At 39.9% G+C, this 20,195-nt stretch overlaps 1 pseudogene across 1 annotated transcript in view; it reads left to right on the forward strand.

Moving 5' to 3' along the window:
* LOC307057539 (coiled-coil domain-containing protein 150-like) overlaps nt 1-14,050 on the forward strand; it is a 197,461-nt pseudogene extending 183,411 nt beyond the window's left edge. The window contains exons 27-28 of the transcript in view: nt 13,487-13,597; nt 13,886-14,050. The product of the transcript in view is annotated as a coiled-coil domain-containing protein 150-like (transcript). The remainder of the gene's footprint in view (nt 1-13,486; nt 13,598-13,885) is intronic.
* Nucleotides 14,051-20,195: the final 6,145 nt, after the last annotated feature.

Raw genomic sequence — 20,195 nt, forward strand, 5'->3', positions numbered from 1 at the left:
AAAAACCTTTAAAGCACAGCAATGAGCACTGAGCAATTAGTGTGTGCCAGGCTCTATATTCCTTCTCTGCCTCCTCTTGTTTAACTGTTACATGAATCCTATGAAGTAGGCTCTTCTCATCCTTTTCCAGTGATGAGTCTTTAGCTTAGAGAAGTTAATTATCTGAAATTACTTGACTAGTGTGTGGTGAAGCTGAGATTTTAACTTCTGTCTGATTCCAAAGCCATGCTCTTAGAAAGCAAATAACGGACATACATTTACATTATCTGTTCTAAGAGAAATTGTGTTCTTTAGTGTTAAAAATTATGAAAATCACTGAGAGTGTTTCTCCACAAATCTACTTCTTAATATTGCCTCACTTACCCTCCTTTTTAAAATATCAATTTATTTGGCTGTGCCAGGTCTTAGTTGCAGCACACAGGATTGTTAGTTGTGGCACACAGGATCTAGTTTCCTGACCAGGGATCAAACCCGGCCCCCATGCATTGGGAGCACAGAGTCTTAGCGACTGGACCACCAGGGAAGTCCCATCACTTAACCTTCTTTTTAAAAGAAAGGCCCAAAGAGAACAAAATATAGGGACACAGCTAAACATAAGCTTCTCGTACTGAATAGAAGGTTAAAATGTTCTAATTTTCCCTTTGTATCCCACAGCTGAAGAAAGCCCTTGATGAAAGCAACTTCAGAGAAGTGGAAGTATCCCGGACCAACCGGGAGCTGCGGCAGAAACTCACAGAGTTGGAAAAGGTACTGAACAGCAGCAAGGAGAAAATAAAGGATCAAAAGGCCCAAATTAAGTTCCACTTATCAGCTAAGGCGAATAATGCTCAGAACATAGAGAGGAGGAAGGTTGTATGAGAAACCCTAACTCTCCTCTCCTCCTTAGTATCTGATGAGGATCCAGGCAGGCAGTGGTGTCTGGGGAAGAAGGTTTCAGAGCCCCACCACCACCATGTGTTCTCTGGGAATTACAGCTACACCTGGGAAGTGGGCAGATTGCCTGGGGGGAGGTGGGGGGAGACTCTTTGTCCCGCGGAGATACTGCTGCATCCGTGTTTGGTTTCTCATTAGCTGCCAGTGTCACATTCTGGCTCCCCAGCTGCCTCTTCCACAGTGATTGTACAAGACTTTGCTCTTGCCTTCCAACAGAGATTGTCTGCTATGAAAAGTATTCCCCAGTTCTGGAAAGAGATGTTAATCATCTTTTCTCAGGAGAATCTGTAAATCAAAATCTATAATCATATACACAAATGTATACTGTAGGTTAAACTGAAAATAATAGTTTTTATCCTATAGTCTGGTAGCACCTGGAGTTAGAAAGTACCCCATCATACTTTCATAATTTGGTGGCTCATTTATTACAGTATTGAAGCTTTTGCTTCCATATATAGTACATTGGGAGTTTGTCAAAAATCTCTGTATCACGTTTTCAGGAATTGGAAGAAACAGTTAGACACCTGAAGAAATGTAAAGAGGCAACAGAGGATAAACTGAAAGAAGCTAGTGTGGAATCAGAACAGGTAAGGCAGACCCACGGACATGAAGACTTAGACAAGCTTCCTCAGACACGATGACCCTGAAACACAAGTGCGTGTAATATCCTTCAGTAACACAGTTGTCAGGAGTGCAAAAGGCAAGAACCAATACCTTAGTATAGCCTCCGTTATAAAGAATAGTTTTAGATTAAGATTCTGTCTTGATGAGACATCATAGAATGCTAAAAGATTGATTGACATTGACTAATATTACCTTGGTCGTCTAAGCCACTGAAATTCCAGAAATCCCTGGAATTGGGATTGACATATCTACACTAATATGTATAAAATAGATAACCAATAAGAACCCGCTGTATAATAAACAAATAAAATTCAAAAAAGAAGAGATTCTTAAGCTAAAGGTATCACAGTGACCTTGCTGCCAGTTTATCCCTTTTGTAGCCATTAAGTTACATGATAATATGACTGTCAGAATGGTATATTAAAAGGAATATGGGGGGCGGGGTGAAGACGGTGCACTAGGAGGACACGGAATTCGCGTCTGCTCACAACGAGGGCACCTGGGGGACCACGGACACCTAAGGGGACGGGAGTAACCCCCAGAGACTAGGTAGGACCTGCGGCGTGTGGGGGAGTGAAGGGGGAGGAGAGCTGCCATCTCTTCTTCCTACAAATCCAGTGGTACTCATTTAAGGGCATATGAGGAAGAGGGGGAACTCTCTAAAATGATTTAAGTAATGTTAAAAGATAAATTGAGGAATAATAAAATTAAGAGTTTATTTGAACAAAAGTCAATTTGAATCAGGCAGTATGCAATCGATTGCAATAGAAAGGCGCCCTTAGGAGTTGTATAAAATGAAAGACTTTTATAGGCAGAGGGGAGCAGGAACAAGGAAGTTATACTAGGCAAAAAAGTAGATTAGTTACTAGTAGCAGAGTTACTTCCTTTAAGGGATGGCAGGGGTCTGTCAGGCAGATTACTCACCTAATGCTTATCAGGCCATTCCTGATTGACTGGTTTAAGAGTCCTTTTCTGGGGGAGCCAAGACTGTAATTAAGTCTCAGTTTGGTGACATAAGGTTTAGCATAAGTGACTTCATTGTGGGCCTGTTGTCTTGTTTTGAATAGTAATCAATATGTTATTTTTCCACTAGACAAGTTTATTAAAATTTCTAAACATAAAGCAATATTCATAAGAAGTATAAACTACTATGTAAATAAGCTACAAGGATATATTGTACAGCACAGGGAATATAGCCAGTATTTTATAATAACTGGAGTATAATCTATAAAAATTTTTAATCACTATGTCATACACCAAAATCTAATATAATATCATAAATCAACTATACCTCAATAGAAAAAAAGCAAGATTATAAAAATACATGCAAGGATAGTCAATAACTGACAGGTGTATTTACATACACTCCATATAATTTGTTTTCACTTCTCTATACATGAGGTCACAAGTAACAGAAAGAGACGAGCTTAAGCTTTTTTTTAAAAAACAAAAAACAAACAAAAAAAAAACACCTTTAAAGCACAGCAATGCGCACTGAGCAATTAGTGTGTGCCAGGCTCTATATTCCTTCTCTGCCTCCTCTTGTTTAACTGTTACATGAATCCTATGAAGTAGGCTCTTCTCATCCTTTTCCAGTGATGAGTCTTTAGCTTAGAGAAGTTAATTATCTGAAATTACTTGACTAGTGTGTGGTGAAGCTGAGATTTTAACTTCTGTCTGATTCCAAAGCCATGCTCTTAGAAAGCAAATGGCGAACATACATTTACATTATCTGTTGTAAGAAAAATTGTGTTCTTTAGTGTTAAAAATTATGAAAATCACTGAGAGTGTTTCTCCACAAATCTACTTTTTATTATTGCCTCACTTACCATCGTTTTTTAAATATCTATTTATTTGGCTGTGCCAGGTCTTAGTTGCAGCACACAGGATCTTTAGTTGTGGCACACAGGATCTAGTTCCCTGACCAGGGATCAAACCCGGCCCCCATGCATTGGGAGCACACAGTCTTAGCCACTGGACCACCAGGGAAGTCCCATCACTTAACCTCCTTTTTAAAAGAAAGGTCCAAAGAGAACAAAATATAGGGACACAGCTAAACATAAGCTTCTCTTACTGAATGGAAGGTTAAAATGTTCTAATTTTCCCTTTGTATCCCACAGCTGAAGAAAGCCCTTGATGAAAGCAACTTCAGAGAAGTGGAAGTATCCCGGACCAACCGGGAGCTGCGGCAGAAACTCACAGAGTTGGAAAAGGTACTGAACAGCAGCAAGGAGAAAATAAAGGATCAAAAGGCCCAAATTAAGTTCCACTTATCAGCTAAGGCGAATAATGCTCAGAACATAGAGAGGAGGAAGGTTGTATGAGAAACCCTAACTCTCCTCTCCTCCTTAGTATCTGATGAGGATCCAGGCAGGCAGTGGTGTCTGGGGAAGAAGGTTTCAGAGCCCCACCACCACCATGTGTTCTCTGGGAATTACAGCTACACCTGGGAAGTGGGCAGATTGCCTGGGGGGAGGTGGGGGGAGACTCTTTTTCCCGCGGAGATACTGCTGCATCCGTGTTTGGTTTCTCATTAGCTGCCAGTGTCACATTCTGGCTCCCCAGCTGCCTCTTCCACAGTGATTGTACAAGACTTTGCTCTTGCCTTCCAACAGAGATTGTCTGCTATGAAAAGTATTCCCCAGTTCTGGAAAGAGATGTTAATCATCTTTTCTCAGGAGAATCTGTAAATCAAAATCTATAATCATATACACAAATGTATACTGTAGGTTAAACTGAAAATAATAGTTTTTATCCTATAGTCTGGTAGCACCTGGAGTTAGAAAGTACCCCATCATACTTTCATAATTTGGTGGCTCATTTATTACAGTATTGAAGCTTTTTCTTCCATATATAGTACATTGGGAGTTTGTCAAAAATCTCTGTATCACGTTTTCAGGAATTGGAAGAAACAGTTAGACACCTGAAGAAATGTAAAGAGGCAACAGAGGATAAACTGAAAGAAGCTAGTGTGGAATCAGAACAGGTAAGGCAGACCCACGGACATGAAGACTTAGACAAGCTTCCTCAGACACGATGACCCTGAAACACAAGTGCGTGTAATATCCTTCAGTAACACAGTTGTCAGGAGTGCAAAAGGCAAGAACCAATACCTTAGTATAGCCTCCGTTATAAAGAATAGTTTTAGATTAAGATTCTGTCTTGATGAGACATCATAGAATGCTAAAAGATTGATTGACATTGACTAATATTAACTTGGTCGTCTAAGCCCCTGAAATTTCAGAAATCCCTGGAATTGGGATTGACATATCTACACTAATATGTATAAAATAGATAACCAATAAGAACCTGCTGTATAATAAACAAATAAAATTCAAAAAAGAAGAGATTCTTAAGCTAAAGGTATCACAGTGACATTGCTGCCAGTTTATCCCTTTTGTAGCCATTAAGTTACATGATAATATGACTGCCAGAATGGTATATTAAAAGGAATATGGGGGGCGGGGTGAAGACGGTGCACTAGGAGGATGCGGAATTCGCGTCTGCTCACAACGAGGGCACCTGGGGGACCACGGACACCTAAGGGGACGGGAGTAACCCCCAGAGACCAGGTAGGACCTGGGGCGTGGGGGGGAGTGAAGGGGGAGGAGAAGCTGAGGTGGGACAGGACTGACGGGCAGGTAGGGGAGGGGAAGGGATTCCATGCCTGTCGGGGGCAATTTTGGTACCAATGGGAGGGCAGAGGATCAAAAGGGACCAGGACCAGGTGTCCCCTGCCCACTTGGGCCCCTCGGGGCCTGCTGAGATCCCGGGCCTGACCCTCTGCTCACTGAGGCCCCCTCCAGCTGTGCGGGTCCTGAGGGAGTCGGATGGAAGGGGGAAGAAAAGTAAAGGCTGGACCTGTGTGACTGGCACCCCTGAGGGGTGGCTGGGCGAGGGGAGGAGTTCCTACACTCAGTGGGACACACCCACGGCTAGGGGTCCTGCAGCAACGGGGGAGACCCTGGAGGAGACAGTGGTGGAGGGCACAGAGCAATGGAAGGAAACAGGGCCAGCACTTTCCCTGTTGGGCTCCTGGGCCTAATCCTCAGAGCCTCCCTCCTACTATGCAGAGCCCAAGCCCTGCCCCTACACCCCCCCACCCAGGGCCCCACCTCTACACTCAGAGACCCCGTCCAAGGCACTGGGCCTAAACCCCACCCACACACCCTCACTCAGGGCCTTACCTCCAAACTCCAGAACTCCACACTGCAGAGGCCCTCCCTTCCTTCCACCCAGGTCCTAAGCAGAGGCCCTGCCCCACACTTGAACATCACCCCACCTAGGCCCCACCCCCAGTGCCTTTTCCTGCTATGGGGGTTCTGAGCCTAGGTCCTGCCCCACCTTAAACCCTGACCCTGCCTAAGTTCCACTCCTGCCTATACCCCACCCCCCCATATCTAAGGCTTTTTTTCTTTTCCTCTCTTAGATTGGGTTCTGTTTTACCTTGTTGACTCATTGTTGATTCTCTTATATTTTTATATTTCCTAATCTTTTATTTTTCTAATTTTATTTTATTCTTTATACTTTGTTATTATTCTCTCCTTTTGGCTTGTACCCCCCCCTTTTTTCTGTTGTGGTTTTATTTTACCTTGTTGCACTTGTTTCAATTATAGTTTTATATTTCCTAATATATTTTGTATGTTTCTAATTTTATTTTCTTTTTTATTCTTTGATATTGTGCTGCTCTGGTCCTTTTTTTCCTTTTTCTTTTTCTTTTTTACAATACCACAAAACTTGCAAGATCTTGGTTCCCAGGACAGAGGTGAGGCCCGAGCTGCTGTGGTGGGAGCTCCAAGTCTGCTGCACTAACAGAGAACATCAAACCCCAGGGAAAATTAATGGGAGTGAGGCATCCTGGAGGTCCTCATCTCAGCACCAAGACCCGGCTCTATCCAACTGCCTGCAAACTCCAGTGCTGGATGTCTCAGGCCAGACAACCAGTAAGATAGATAGGAATACAGCACCACCCATCAAAAAAAAATGAAATGACAAAAAAAATGTTACAGATGAAGGAACAAGGTGAAAACCTAAAAGACAAATAAGTGAAGATGAAATAGGCAAGCTACCTGAAAAAGAATTCAGAGTAATGATAGTAAAGGTGATCCAAAATCTCGGAAACAGAATGGAGAAATTACAAAAAAACATTTAACAAGGATCTAGAAGAATTAAAGAGCAAACAAACAAACAGTTACTGAAATTAGAAATACTCTAGAAGAAATCAGTAGCAGAATAACTGAGGCAAAAGAATGGATAAGTGAGCTGGAAGACAAGATGGTGGAAATAACTGCCAGGGAGCAGAATAAAAGAATGAAAAGAATTGAGGGCAGTCTCAGAGACCTCTGGGACAACATTAAACACACCAACATTTGAAATATAGGGGTCCCAGAAGAAGAAGAGAAAAGAAAGGGACTCAGAAAATATTTGAAGAGATTATAGTTGAGAAGTTCCCTAACATGGGAAATGAAATAGTCAATCAAGTCCAGGAAGCACAGAGAGTACCACACAGGATAAACCCAAAGAGAAACATGCCGAGACACATTAATCAAACTATCAAAATTTAAATAAAAGGAAAAAATGTTAAAAGCAGCAAAGGAAAAGCAACAAATAACATACAAGGGAATCCCCATAAGGTTAACAGCTGATTTTTCAGCAGAAACTCTGCAACCCAAAAGGGAGTGGCAGAACATAATTAAAGTGGTGAAAGGGAAAAACCTACAACCAATATTACTCTACCCAGCAAGGATGTCATTCAGATTCAACAGAGAAATTAAAACCTTTAAAAGAAAAATCTAAGAGAAATCAGCACCACCAAACCAGCTTTACAACAAATGCTAAAGGAACTTCTCTAGGCAGGAAACACAAGAGAAGGAAAAGACCTACAATAACAAACCCAAAACAATTAAGAAAATGGTAATAGTAGCATACATATCAATAATTACTTTAAATGTAAATGGTTTAATTGCTCCAACCAAAAGACACAGACTGGCTGAATGGATACAAAAACAAGACCCATATATATGCTCTCTACAAGAGAGCCACTTCAGACCTAGGGACACATACAGACTGAAAGTGAGGGGATAGAAAAAGATATTGCATGCAAATGGAAAGCAAAAGAAAGCTGGAGTAGCAATTCTCATATCAGACAAAATAGACTTTAAAATCAAGACTATTACAAGAGACAAGGACACTACATAATGGTCAAGAGATTGATCCAAGAAGAAGATATAACAATTGTAAATATGCACCCATCATAGGAGCACCTCAAAACATAACGCAAATGCTAACAGCCATAAAAGGGGAAATCAAGAGCAACACAATCACAGCAGGGGACTTTAACACCCCACTTGCACCAATGAACAGATCATCCAAACTGGAAAGAAATAAGGAAACACAAGCTTCAAATGATACATTAAACAAGATGGACTTAATTGACATTTATAGGACATTCCATCCAGAAACAACAGAATATACTTTCTTCTCAAGTGCTCATGGAACACTCAGAATAGATCATATCTTGGGTCACAGATCAATCCTCAGTAAATTTAAGAAAACTGAAATCGTATCAAGTATCTTTTCTGACCACAATGCTATGAGACTGGATATCGATTAACTACAGGCAAAAATCTGTAGGAAATACAAATACATGGAGGCTAAACAATACACAGCTAAATAACCAAGAGATCACTGAAGAAATCAAAGAGTAAATCAAAAAAATACCTAGAAACAAATGACAATGAAAACGACGACACAAAACCTATGGGATGCAGCAGAAGCAGTGCTAAGAGGGAAGTTTATAGCAAAAAAATCCTACCTCAAGAAACAAGAAACATCTCAAATAAACGACTTAACCTTACACCTAAAGCAATTAGAGAAGGAAGAACAAAATAACCCCAAAGTTAGCAGAAGGAAAGAAATCATAAAGATGAGAAATAAATGAAATAGAAATGAAGGAAACAATAGCAAAGATCAATAAAACTAAAAGCTGGTTCTTTGAGAAGATAAACAAAATTGATAAACCATTAGCCAGACTCATCAAGAAAAAAAGGAAGAAGACACAAATCAATAGAATTATAAATGAAAAAGGAGAAGTAACAACTGACACTTCAGAAATACAAAGGATCATGAGAGATTACTACAAGCAACTCTATGCCAATAAAATGGACAACCTGGAAGAAATGGACAAATTCTTAGAAATGCACAACCTTCCGAGACTGAACCAGGAAGAAAGAGAAAATATGAACAGTCCAATCACAAGCACTGAAATTGAAACTGTGATTAAAAATCTTCCAATAAACAAAAGCCCAGGACCAGATGGATCCACAGATGAATTCTATCAAACATTTAGAGAAGAGCTAACACCTATCCTTCTGAAACTCTCCCAAAATATAGCAGAGGGAGGAACACGCCCAAACTCATTCTGTGAGGCCACCATCACCCTGATATCAAAACCAGACAAAGATGTCACAAAGAAAGAAAACTACACGCCAATATTGCTCATGAACATAGATGCAAAAATCCTCAACAAAATACTAGCAAACAGAATCCCTACAGCACATTAAAAGGATCATACACCATGATCAAGTGGGGTTTATCCCAGGAATGCAAGGATTCTTCAATATACACAAATCAATCAATGTGATACAACATATTAACAAACTGAAGGAGAAAACCATATGACCATCTCAATAGATACAGACAAAGCTTTTGACAAAAGTCAAAACCCATTTATGATAAAAACCCTCCAGAAAATAGGCATATCATCCTCAATGGGGAAAAACTGAAACCATTTCCTCTAAGATCAGGAAGAAGACAAGGTTGCCCACTCTTACCACTATTATTCAGCATAGTTTTGGAAGTTTTAGCCACAGCTATCAGAGAAGGAAAAGAAAAAAAGGGAATGAAAATCAGAAAAAAAGAAATAAAACATTACTTTTTGCAGATGACATGATACTATACATAGAGAATCCTAAAGATGCTACCAGAAAACTACTAGAGCTAATCAATGAATTTGGTAGTGTAGCAGGATACAAAATTAATGCACAGAAATCTCTAGCATTCCTATACAATAATGATGAAAAATCTGAAAGTGAAATTAAGGAAACACATTTACCATTGCAACAAAAACAATAAAATACCTAGGAAGAAACCTACCTAAGGAGACAAAAGACCTGTATGCAGAAAACTATAAGACACTGATGAAAGAAGTTAAAGATGATACAAACAGATGGAGAGGTATACCATGTTCTTGGATTGGAAGAATCAACATTTGTGAATATGACTATACCACCCAAAGCAACTTACAAATTTCACAATTTGTATGGAAACACAAAAGACCCTGAATAGCCAAAGCAATCTTGAGAAAGAAAGACAGAGCTGGAGGAATCAGGCTCCCAGACTTCAGACTATACTACAAAGCTACAGTTATCAAGACAGTATGGTACTGGCACAAAAACAGAAATATAGATCAATGGAACAGGATAGGAAGCCCTGAGATAAATCCACTCACATATGGTCAACTTATCTTTGACAAAGGAGGCAAGAATATACAATGGATAAAAGACAGCCTCTTCAATAAGTGGTGCTGGGAAAACAGGAGAGCTACATGTAAAAGAATGAAATTAGAACACTCCCTAACACCATACACAAAATAAACTCAAAATGGATTAAAGACCTAAATGTAAGGCCAGACACTATCAAACTCTTAGAGGACACTCTATGACATAAATCACAGCAAGATCCTTTTTGACCCACCTCCTAGAGAAATGGAAACAGAAACAAAAACAAATGGTACCGAATGAAACTTAAAATCTTTTGCACAACAAAGGAAACCACAAACAAGATGAAAAGACCACCCTCAGAATGGGAGAAAATGTTTGCAAATCAAGCAACTGACAAAAGATTAATCTCCAAAATATACAAGCAGCTCATGCAGCTCAATATCAAAAAAACAGAAAACACAATCCAAAAATGGGCAGAAGACCTAAAGAGACATTTCTCCTAAGAAGATACAGATGGCGAACAAACACATGAAAAGATGCTCAACATCACTAATCATTAGAGAAATGCAAATCGAAACTACAGTGAGGTATCACCTCACACCAGTCTGAATGGCCATCATCAAAAATTCTACAAACAATTGGGCTTCCCTGGTGGTGCAGTGGTTGGGAGTCCACCTGCCGATACAGGGGACACGGGTTCATGCCCCGGTCTGGGAAGATCCCACATGCCACGGAGCAGCTGGGCCCGTGAGCCATGGCCGCTGAGCCTGCGCGTCCAGAGCCTGTGCTCCACAACGGGAGAGGCCACAACAGTGACAGGCCCGTGTACTGCAAAAAAAAAAAAAAAATCTACAAATAATAAATGCTGGAGAGTGGGTGGAGAAAAGGGAACCCTCTTGCACTGTTGGTGGGAATGTAAATTGATACACCCACTATAGAGAACAGTATGGAGATTCCTTAAAAACCTAAAAATAGAACTAGCATATGACCCAGCAATCCCACTATTGGGCATATACCCTGAGAAAACCATAATTCAAAAAGAGTCATGTACCACAATGTTCATTGCAGCTCTATTTACAATAGCCAGGACATGGAAGCAACCTAAGTGTCCATCAACAGATGAATGGACAAAGAAGATGTGGCACATATATACAATGGAATATTACTCGCCATAAAAGTAAACGAAATTGAGTTATTTATACTGAGGTGGATGGACCTAGAGTCTGTCATAAAGAGTGAAGTAAGTCAGAAAGAGAAAATCAGATACCATATGCTAACACATATATATGGAATCTAAAAAAAAAAGAACAAAAAAGGTCATGAAGAACCTAAGGGCAAGACGGGAATAAAGACACAGACCTACTAGAGAATGGACTTGAGGATACAGGGAGGGGGAAGGGTAAGCTGGGACGAAGTGAGAGAGTGGCTTGGACATATACACACTACCAAACGTAAAATAGATAGCTAGTGGGAAGCGGCTGCATAGCACAGGGAGATCAGCTCAGTGCTTTGTGACCACCTAGAGGGGTGGGATAGGGAGGGTGGGAGGGAGGGTGACACAAGAGGGAAGAGATATGGGGACATATGTGTATGTATAACGGATTCACTTTGTTATAAAGCAGAACCTAACACCACTGTAAAGCAATTATACTCCAATAAAGATGTTTTAAATAATTAATTAATTAATTAAAAGGAATATGGACTCGTCTCTTGTGAGTTTGCCAACAATGACACTTACTGGGCCCTTAAGGAAGTTACATTTACTTTCTGTAACTCATCAGTTACCACTTCTATAATAGTCAGGAAGTTATTACCTACCACTGTTACTCTGATAGATGGCTTGGAGTAAGTTTCAATAAACGTTGGCTCCATTCTCATTCACCATACAAGACGAGACATGATGTACAATGAATGTCATTTCAAGCATCTTTCCCTCCACTTCTGATAAAGAGAAAAGTGGGGTTTGGTTTGTGGGTGGATGGGAGTGTGTCTGTCGTCAGGATGCACAAACAAACCTGGAAAATACTTTAGCTTTGTAGCTTTATAAAAGTTAAATGACAAGCAGAGCTCTATTTTCTCGTCTCACTATTTTGTACTCACACTGTGACCTGGTTAATAGGGGACAAGTACATAGTAGCACAAATTTATAAAGGACCTATTATATGGCTTGTACCGTGCTAGGTGATGGAGCTATAGGGTGAATAAGCCAGAAGAAGCCCCTGGTCTCATCGAACTTGCCTTCTCCCAAGCAAGAGAGAAATACACTAGTCTCTGAGACCTCAGAGTCAAAACATGAAAATGCTGTCCATGAAACATAAATAATCAAAGGGGGAAAACCAGTCATTTTGCTTTTTATTCTAGAGGATATGTTCTACAGCTATTTTGAAGCAACCTTTATATATAATAAAAACCTGTTGGCGCTACCTTCAAAATAATATCCCAAATACATAGAAAAGTGCTAGGCACATAGAGGCACTCAATAAATATTTGTCAAGTAAATGAATACTGATTCTAGATCATCTTCAAAGGCAGACTATTAGAGGGACTGTTTTCAAGTCTAACAGATCATTTGGAAGTTTGTGCTTAGGAGCTAAAGTATAAAATATTTTGATAAAGGAAATAAAAAATACCATTTACACTAAGCTGGTCCAGTGTTTTTACTAATTCGTTCTATTACCTTTATAAAGCACAGCAGGAAAATCTAGGCTTTACAGTTCAGGGACTTTGGAGAAGTGTTTAGTCTCAGAGAACAGAACTCAAAGTGTGGTTTGAATTACCACATGAATTTTCAATGGCATCTTGTACTTTCACTCCTACCTTAACTTTCTCCCGAGCCCTCTCACCTCAGTTCACGTCCAGGAAATATTAACAAATGCATGAAAATCAGCAGGTTTGTATTCATTGTTTAACTCCATATTCAGAAATTATTCTCTCATCTATAGGAGGATGTGTATTATACAAACAGGTTGCAAAGACCATGCAGTTAGAATGTGAGTCTTTTAATATCTAGGTAAAGTCTCTTGAACTGGCAACTATAGGAAGAATACTTCCAGTTTAACTAATATGAAGCCCATTTGCTAATTGTGGGGGGAAATAAAGCTTTTAAATTATACAGTGTAAAAAGAAAGAGTCTCAGGCTTCCCTGGTGGCACAATGGTTGAGAGTCCGCCTGCTGATGCAGGGGACACGGGTTCGTGCCCCGGTCCGGGAAGATCCCACACGCCGCGGAATGGCTGGGCCCATGAGCCATGGCCACTGAGCCTGCGCGTCCGGAGCCTGTGCTCCACAACAGGAGAGGCCACAACAGTGAGAGGCCCGTGTACCGCAAAAAAAAAAAAAAAAAAAAAAAAAGAGTCTCTTGAACTAATACACAAAATGATTAAGTGTTCCTTTGTTGTAAATTTTAATGAGAACATTTGTATGTGCAGATAACAGCTAACCTGGAACAAGCTTGGTGCTGGTTTAAGTGCAAACGCGATGGCCTACAACTTGAGCTGACCAAAAACCCGTTGCAGAGGGAAGACAGGTGGCGGAAAGAGGTGGAATATTTGTCTGTCTTAAGCAATTCTGGATTTGTTCCTTCTCAGATTTCTAATTACACAAGTTCTGTCTTCATCCAGCTACTCTCCACTAATCTGTAGATCTCTTTAAACTGCTGTTTGGAAAACCAATGAACTGAATTTCTTTCTTAAAAGTTCTACCTCTCCCAAGCTGTCTAGTTTAGAACCACCTATCTTGAAAAGAAAATGACATCCATAAAGACAAAATAGGTCCTCAGCTCTGCAGTTAGTTTCTAACAGTTTTGGGGTGTGTTTTCTTTCCAATAGGACCAAGATGAAAGGCACAGCAGCATATCCGATCAGTCTACTCTACATCGATGGGAGAATAAAGTGAATCTTAGACTTGTGCCGAAGAAGTGTCATTCTGAACTAAAGAGAGGTGGTGTCCTTGACAGAGGAGCTTCTTCACTTAGAACAGCTACATCACCCTGATTCCCTGAGCCCAGCAACTAGGGCTGGGCTGTTTCCACCGTCATCAGGACATGAAGTCTTTGATGTGGACTGAAGGTTTTGGACCTGAGTTTATCCTTTTATGAACTCTTTGATATCAATACAGAACCACCCCATCTTTTTTGTCCCTTTCCCCATTTTCCACCCAGTAAATTTATATTAATGTGTTGTATGATAGGAGATGCTGTTGCATGATACTTGGCTATTGTTTTAAGTAAATTTTATCAAAAAGCATTTAATGAGGTACTGGATGATTTGGCAACTAAATGATATGATACTTTATTTCAGTGAAATGTCCTAGTCTAACATCTAGTAGATACTCCCTGGAAATACGATCACCTGAAAAGTGGTAAAAACTCTCCCACTGTCTAGTAAACATATACCCTTCTATGCTGGGTAATTACTAGCACACCTTTTATAAGACCATATCTCTATTCGCATATAAGATATCTCAGAGGTTGTATTTGCAGTTTCCTTGGACATTTACAAAGAAGTTTATTCAACTCTGTTCCAGGAGATTATGCCTGACCAATGTAGCTCTCCCTTACTATAGTAAGCAATAAATTCAGCTTTATCTTCTCATTTCAGATTAAATAATCCAGATTTAAAGTATGTAAACAGCTGGCATAATACCTGGCTTAATTGATGCTCAAGTAATGGTAGCTGCTGATAATAGTATTAGGACCTAAATCAAATGAGCAATTATAAAATTAGAATATCAAATATAAGACTCAGAGGTTGATGAGCCCAGCACTCAATATCTAATATAAAAAAACACAGCTGGGGACTTCCCTGGTGGTGCAGTGTTTAGGAATCCACCTGTCAATGCAGGAGACATAGGTTCAATCCCTGGTCCAGGAAGATCCCACATGCCGCAGAGCAACTAAGCCCATGTGCCACAACTACTGAAGCCTGCACTCTAGGGCCTGCGTGCTGCAACTACTGAGTCCGCATGCTGCAACTACTGCAGCCCGCACACCTAGAGCCCATGCTCCGCAACAAGAGAAGGCACCACAATGAGAAGCCCACGCACTGCAACAAAGTGTAGCCCCTGCTCTCTGCAACTAGAGAAAGCCACACGCAGCAACGAATACCCAATGCAGCCCAAAATAAATAAATTTTAAAAATAGAACAAAATACTAAAAAATAAAAAAACACCACTGAATGTATTGCTTACTGTGGTAGGGGAGAGATGTTAGACAGACAGTGGCCCCCCTGATGAGAGCAAACTGCTGATCTTATATAGGGTTTTGAGAAAGCATGGAGTTCAAGCACTGGAAGAGTTTCAGAGGTTTAAGTGGGTTGACATCATCTGCAGGTGTGTAGTACTTGAGTGAGACTATTGTTGATTAATTGACATTCAGAGGCAAGTTTCCTGGAGGGCATCCATTTGTGTGTCTGACTTTCAAGAGTGAGGGGCTCACTGATTGGCAGGCTGGTAAAAGCCTCCTTAAGTTGTCTAACTCCTATAGTATTTATCCCTTTGGGGGTAAGAAGGTATTGTCAATTTGATGGTATTGGGGAGTCAGAATCTTGAAACAGCCTAACTAAGAGCCCCAGAGAACAATTAACCTGGTCCTGGGGTGGCACTGAAAACCTTGGTCCTGAAATATGCATAGGAACAAAGATCCCAATTGCTGCACAGGAGAGATGATCAGTCTTAATGGGTTGCAAATGAGTGTTGTCGTAACAGTCACATGCCAAGAATATTAATATCCTCATCCAGAACAAGAGGAGAATTATAGAGTTAGACTGATGATCATTTCTAGTCAAGATTATAGTTAAAACAGCCTATTTAGTGTGATGATTTGTTAAAGCATTTCTATGATACTTTAGAAGTGTTTCTATAGTACGTTTAGAGTATCTATCATATATACTAGCTTCTATTGTGACCCTCTACTTTCATTTGAAATAACAAAAAAACAGACAAAATATGAAACAATGGTTTTTAAGAGACTGGACATCAAGTAACAAAGCACTCTCATCCCTGAAAGAAAGGGAACAAGTGAGGTGAGCCCTATTGTTGCCTCGACTTACAGCCTTGAGGGAGTTCAGCCTGTGATGCAAGGAGTGGAAATCAGGATGGGTTCCCTGGGTTAAGGAATGAGAATTGAGAGTCCAGGGAGACACAGGCTGCAAGCGTTCCAGGACACAGGACGGGAGAGGAGAGAGCCGCACAGAGACGCCCACAAGGTCCTCTCTGAGTACTGAGCTGAGTACTGGGCAGCACATGCCTTTGAGGAATCTACCTAAGGCTGGAGAAAAGGCCATCCAAAAGGGTTAGAAGTGACAGTGCCCAGCATGCCCATGCATGCACACACACGCGCACACACACACACAAGCGTGCAGTACCAGTTCTCACCAGCCAGAATTGGAAACCTTGTGATTTCCGGGCACTGGGTAGTATACAACAGGGCTTGGCCTCAGTAGTAGTGAATAGTGAGCCCTGGAGTCAACACAGCTCTGCTCCTAACACGTCTTCACAGCATGGCCCCAAATGACCCATTTCCAAGTAACTGTGTTCCAAAACAGAGCTTAAGAATATTTAGAAGGATACAAAAAAATATGGTATCCATCAAGGTAGAATCACGATTTCTGGCAAAATTATCAGGCATGCAAAGAAGCAGGAAAATAGGGCCCATAATGAGAAAATCAAAATTGACCCAGAACTAACACAAACATTAGAGTTGACAGACAAGGACATTAAAACAATTATTGTAACTACTCTGTATATTCAAAGAATATTATACCAGTAGATGGTAATATGAGAAAAAGAAAGTGGCAATAGTTTATAATTATGTAGTTAACTAGTAGAAAAATGATGAGTGATTTCCTTTAGCAATAGAGATATACTGCCTGTGGTAACATCAGATTTAAAGGTGAGCCTAACACAAGATCTGAAGATGCTTTGACTAATTTCTTGAAGACTGTAATTGTTCTGAAGCAAGGAGACTAAGCCACGGCTTCTACTGATTTAAGGGACAGGCAGTGCCATGTTTTTAACACCCCTAGAGCATGGCCTAACCTTTTCACGTCAGTACAAAAAGAGATTTATGAAAATCTAGGAAGAATCCATCTGAACTCTAATTGACTTTGTTCCAGTTAGCCTGTCTGTAAAGTCATTTACCCTTGGGGATTCTGAGACCATAGCTATTTCTTTGGTAATTTTTTGGTCAGCTTTATTGAGGTATAACTGACATTAAATTATAAGATATTTAAAGTATACATTGTAATAATTTGATATTCACTGTGAAAGATTCTTCTCATCTTGCTAATTAACACATCCATCACCTCACATCTTTTTTAAAAAAATTTGGTGACAGCATTTAATTTCTACTGTTAGTAAATTTTACTTATACAAGACAGTATTTTCAACCACAATCATCATGTTATACATTATCTTATAACTGAAACTTTGTACCCTTTTCCCAACTGCTTCCTATTTCCTCTACCTCCCAACCCCTGGAAATCACTTTTCTAATCTCTGTTTCTATGAGTTTGAACTTTTTTGGGGGGATTCCACATGTAAGTATCTTTGGTAATTCCTTGAGTCATTTCTTTAGGCTAGTGTAGGTAATCTAATGTCACATCAGCTATAATCTGATAATATGAAAGGGCTGCAGTATATTTTCTCTGGAAGTAGATCCTGCCTATTAAATCTGTAGGTGCCACAAAGAATAAAGAAATATTTCTCCAACAGAGATCCCAAAGTATCAGATATGGGTTGAGACTTAGAGTTGTTGTAAATTCTCAGTTTTCAGAGTGGTTCTAGTAGACCAAATCAAATAAAGTTGATTTCTTCTCAAGCTTCTATGATTACATTTTCAAATTCTTCATCATCTTTTATCATGTCAGTCATTTTTACATTAAGACAAAATCCTCTCTGTCTCTCTCACCGTAAGTCATTTTGCTTTTTAGACAACCTCAAAACTCCTCTGAGGATCTGATGTTCCAGAGTAGCAGGATTAAGGATAGAGAACACTAATATCAACAAGAATGCTATATTGTTCCACTTGGGAGTTTAGAGGAAGGACGAGGAACTGTTGTGGACTCAGGTCTCCTTCAGAGCGGCCATGATTAGACAGATTTTGGATTGTCCTTCAGCTTCTTAGCCAGAATTGAACAATTGTTATTTCAGTGCTCCTTTCACTTGCACTATTCTCCTGGCTTCTTTACCTACAGGCTTCCAATTCTTAACAGAAGACCTTTTGGTCTAGTTTTTATCTCAGGGGTCAATTTTTATCTAGAGAGCCATAGCTTGTTTACTCTCTAAGCCTCTCTAAAAACATCTGGCCACATATTATATATTTTCTAAAAATAGTTTCACATTTCAATTTTTTTCTTAATAAGTTCTCTAGTTTATATTTGAGCCTGTTTTAAAAAAGGGAGGACTAGTCCTCCTTTACTTCAGCTGTGGGGTCTACCCCAGAATACTTTCGAAAAAAGAGGAGGTTTTCTAAGAAATTTGACTATTTGATAATATTTGACATCTCTCTTCTCAAGAGTGTTTATTCTGGGCTTTTATCTCTGGTGATCTCTCACTTCACTGAGTGAGATGGCTCTATGGTGGCACCATACTATAATATTTTCTCCACCTTGGATTTCCTTGGGCAATAGGGACTCTGTAAACCATTTGCTAATGTAATCCTTTTTCTAAATGGTCAGAAATGATGAACAATATATAGAAGACTAAAACAGACTGGAATATTTCCTGATTACCAGCCCCAGCAGAGTGTTTTTCTTTTCTTATATAGTTCTAATAAGAGATCAGGATTGAGTCTTATTGGAAGGATTGGTTCAATGCCACCCTCAAACAATCACTGTGACTTGAAAGCTGAATTGTATACTGACTGGTTAGGTCTCTATGTGAGATGTGTCCATCTCTGAAACTGAGGGTGGTCCCCAAAGGAAATCTAAGTGATATATCCAGAAGTAAGGGGAAAAGGAGGTAGACCAGATCAAAACCATAGATGTCAAAAGTTTGTAAGTGGAGAAAAAACACCAAGGTCACTAGTGAACTTCATTTACACTGCAGCCAGAAAACTTTGAGTAGAGGATAGGGTCCTCATACTGACACTCGTTTTTCTCCAGAGCACTAATGGACAGCCACAAGCTGTCAAGTTCTTCCTAAAGCTTTTAAAACTATTTCGTTAGTAACCTATGTATAGGGGCTTTCAGGTAAATAAAGACATGGCAGCCACTTAGCTGTCTGCCTCCTAATACTCCCTTCACAAGCAATATGAAACAAGAAAGAAAAAGTAAATTCTACACAAAATCATACTCTATATAACTCGAAGGCAGATAATGTCAAATCTTCAAAATAATTAAGTAAAATGAGGAGAAAAAAAATCACCAAATCCCCATGCATGGCTCTCTCACACTTCTGCCCCACCTCCCTCAATAAAAGGCTCTGTGGCAGACAAAGGTAGACCAAAATAAGTGCAGTGAAGACAGAAAAAGGAAACAAGGGAAGGAGTCTAAGGTTGATCTTGAACTGCCAGCACAAATACTAATTGCACCCTAAATCTGGAAATACTAAAAAGTGTCCAGGCAGATCAGAGCATGAACTACAGGAAAGGGACTTCAAAGTACATACATGATTTAAAAGGTACAGGCATGTTTTAAGGGGGCAGTCATCAAAATGCATAGATTCTGGAGGAGTAATAAAGGCAAAAGGGAGAAGCCCTCTTTCCAAAGTGTTAAGGGGAAAGAGAAAAAGGGAAAATTTTAGGGCCAGTAAGAAAAAAGACAAGCATAAAATACCATACCTGTGAACAAGAGGAAAGTTAAGTCCGTACAGAGCTACTGCAGAAAGTCAGGAAGTGAAATTCCCTACATTTCAACTGAGGAAAATTTCCAATAAGCATTCATGGAGGAGGACAGGAAAAGTGAACATTCCAAACAAATGTATTTCAGACAAACTTTTGAGGACACGATAAACCACTGGGAAACAAATTCAAAAACTGAGAACAGAAATGGACAAACATCAGAAGTAAAAGGAGAGTTGTTTAAACTCAGGAAAGAAATAGAAAAAAAGACAAAATTGTCTCAGAAATGAGGAATAAGTTACAAGATGCTCAAGGGAGAACGGATTCAGATGAGAATAACAGTCATTGAAGAAAGGCAG

The sequence above is a fragment of the Hyperoodon ampullatus genome (genome assembly GCF_949752795.1).
Source record: "Hyperoodon ampullatus genome assembly, chromosome: 8".
NCBI classification, from domain to species: domain Eukaryota; kingdom Metazoa; phylum Chordata; class Mammalia; order Artiodactyla; family Ziphiidae; genus Hyperoodon; species Hyperoodon ampullatus.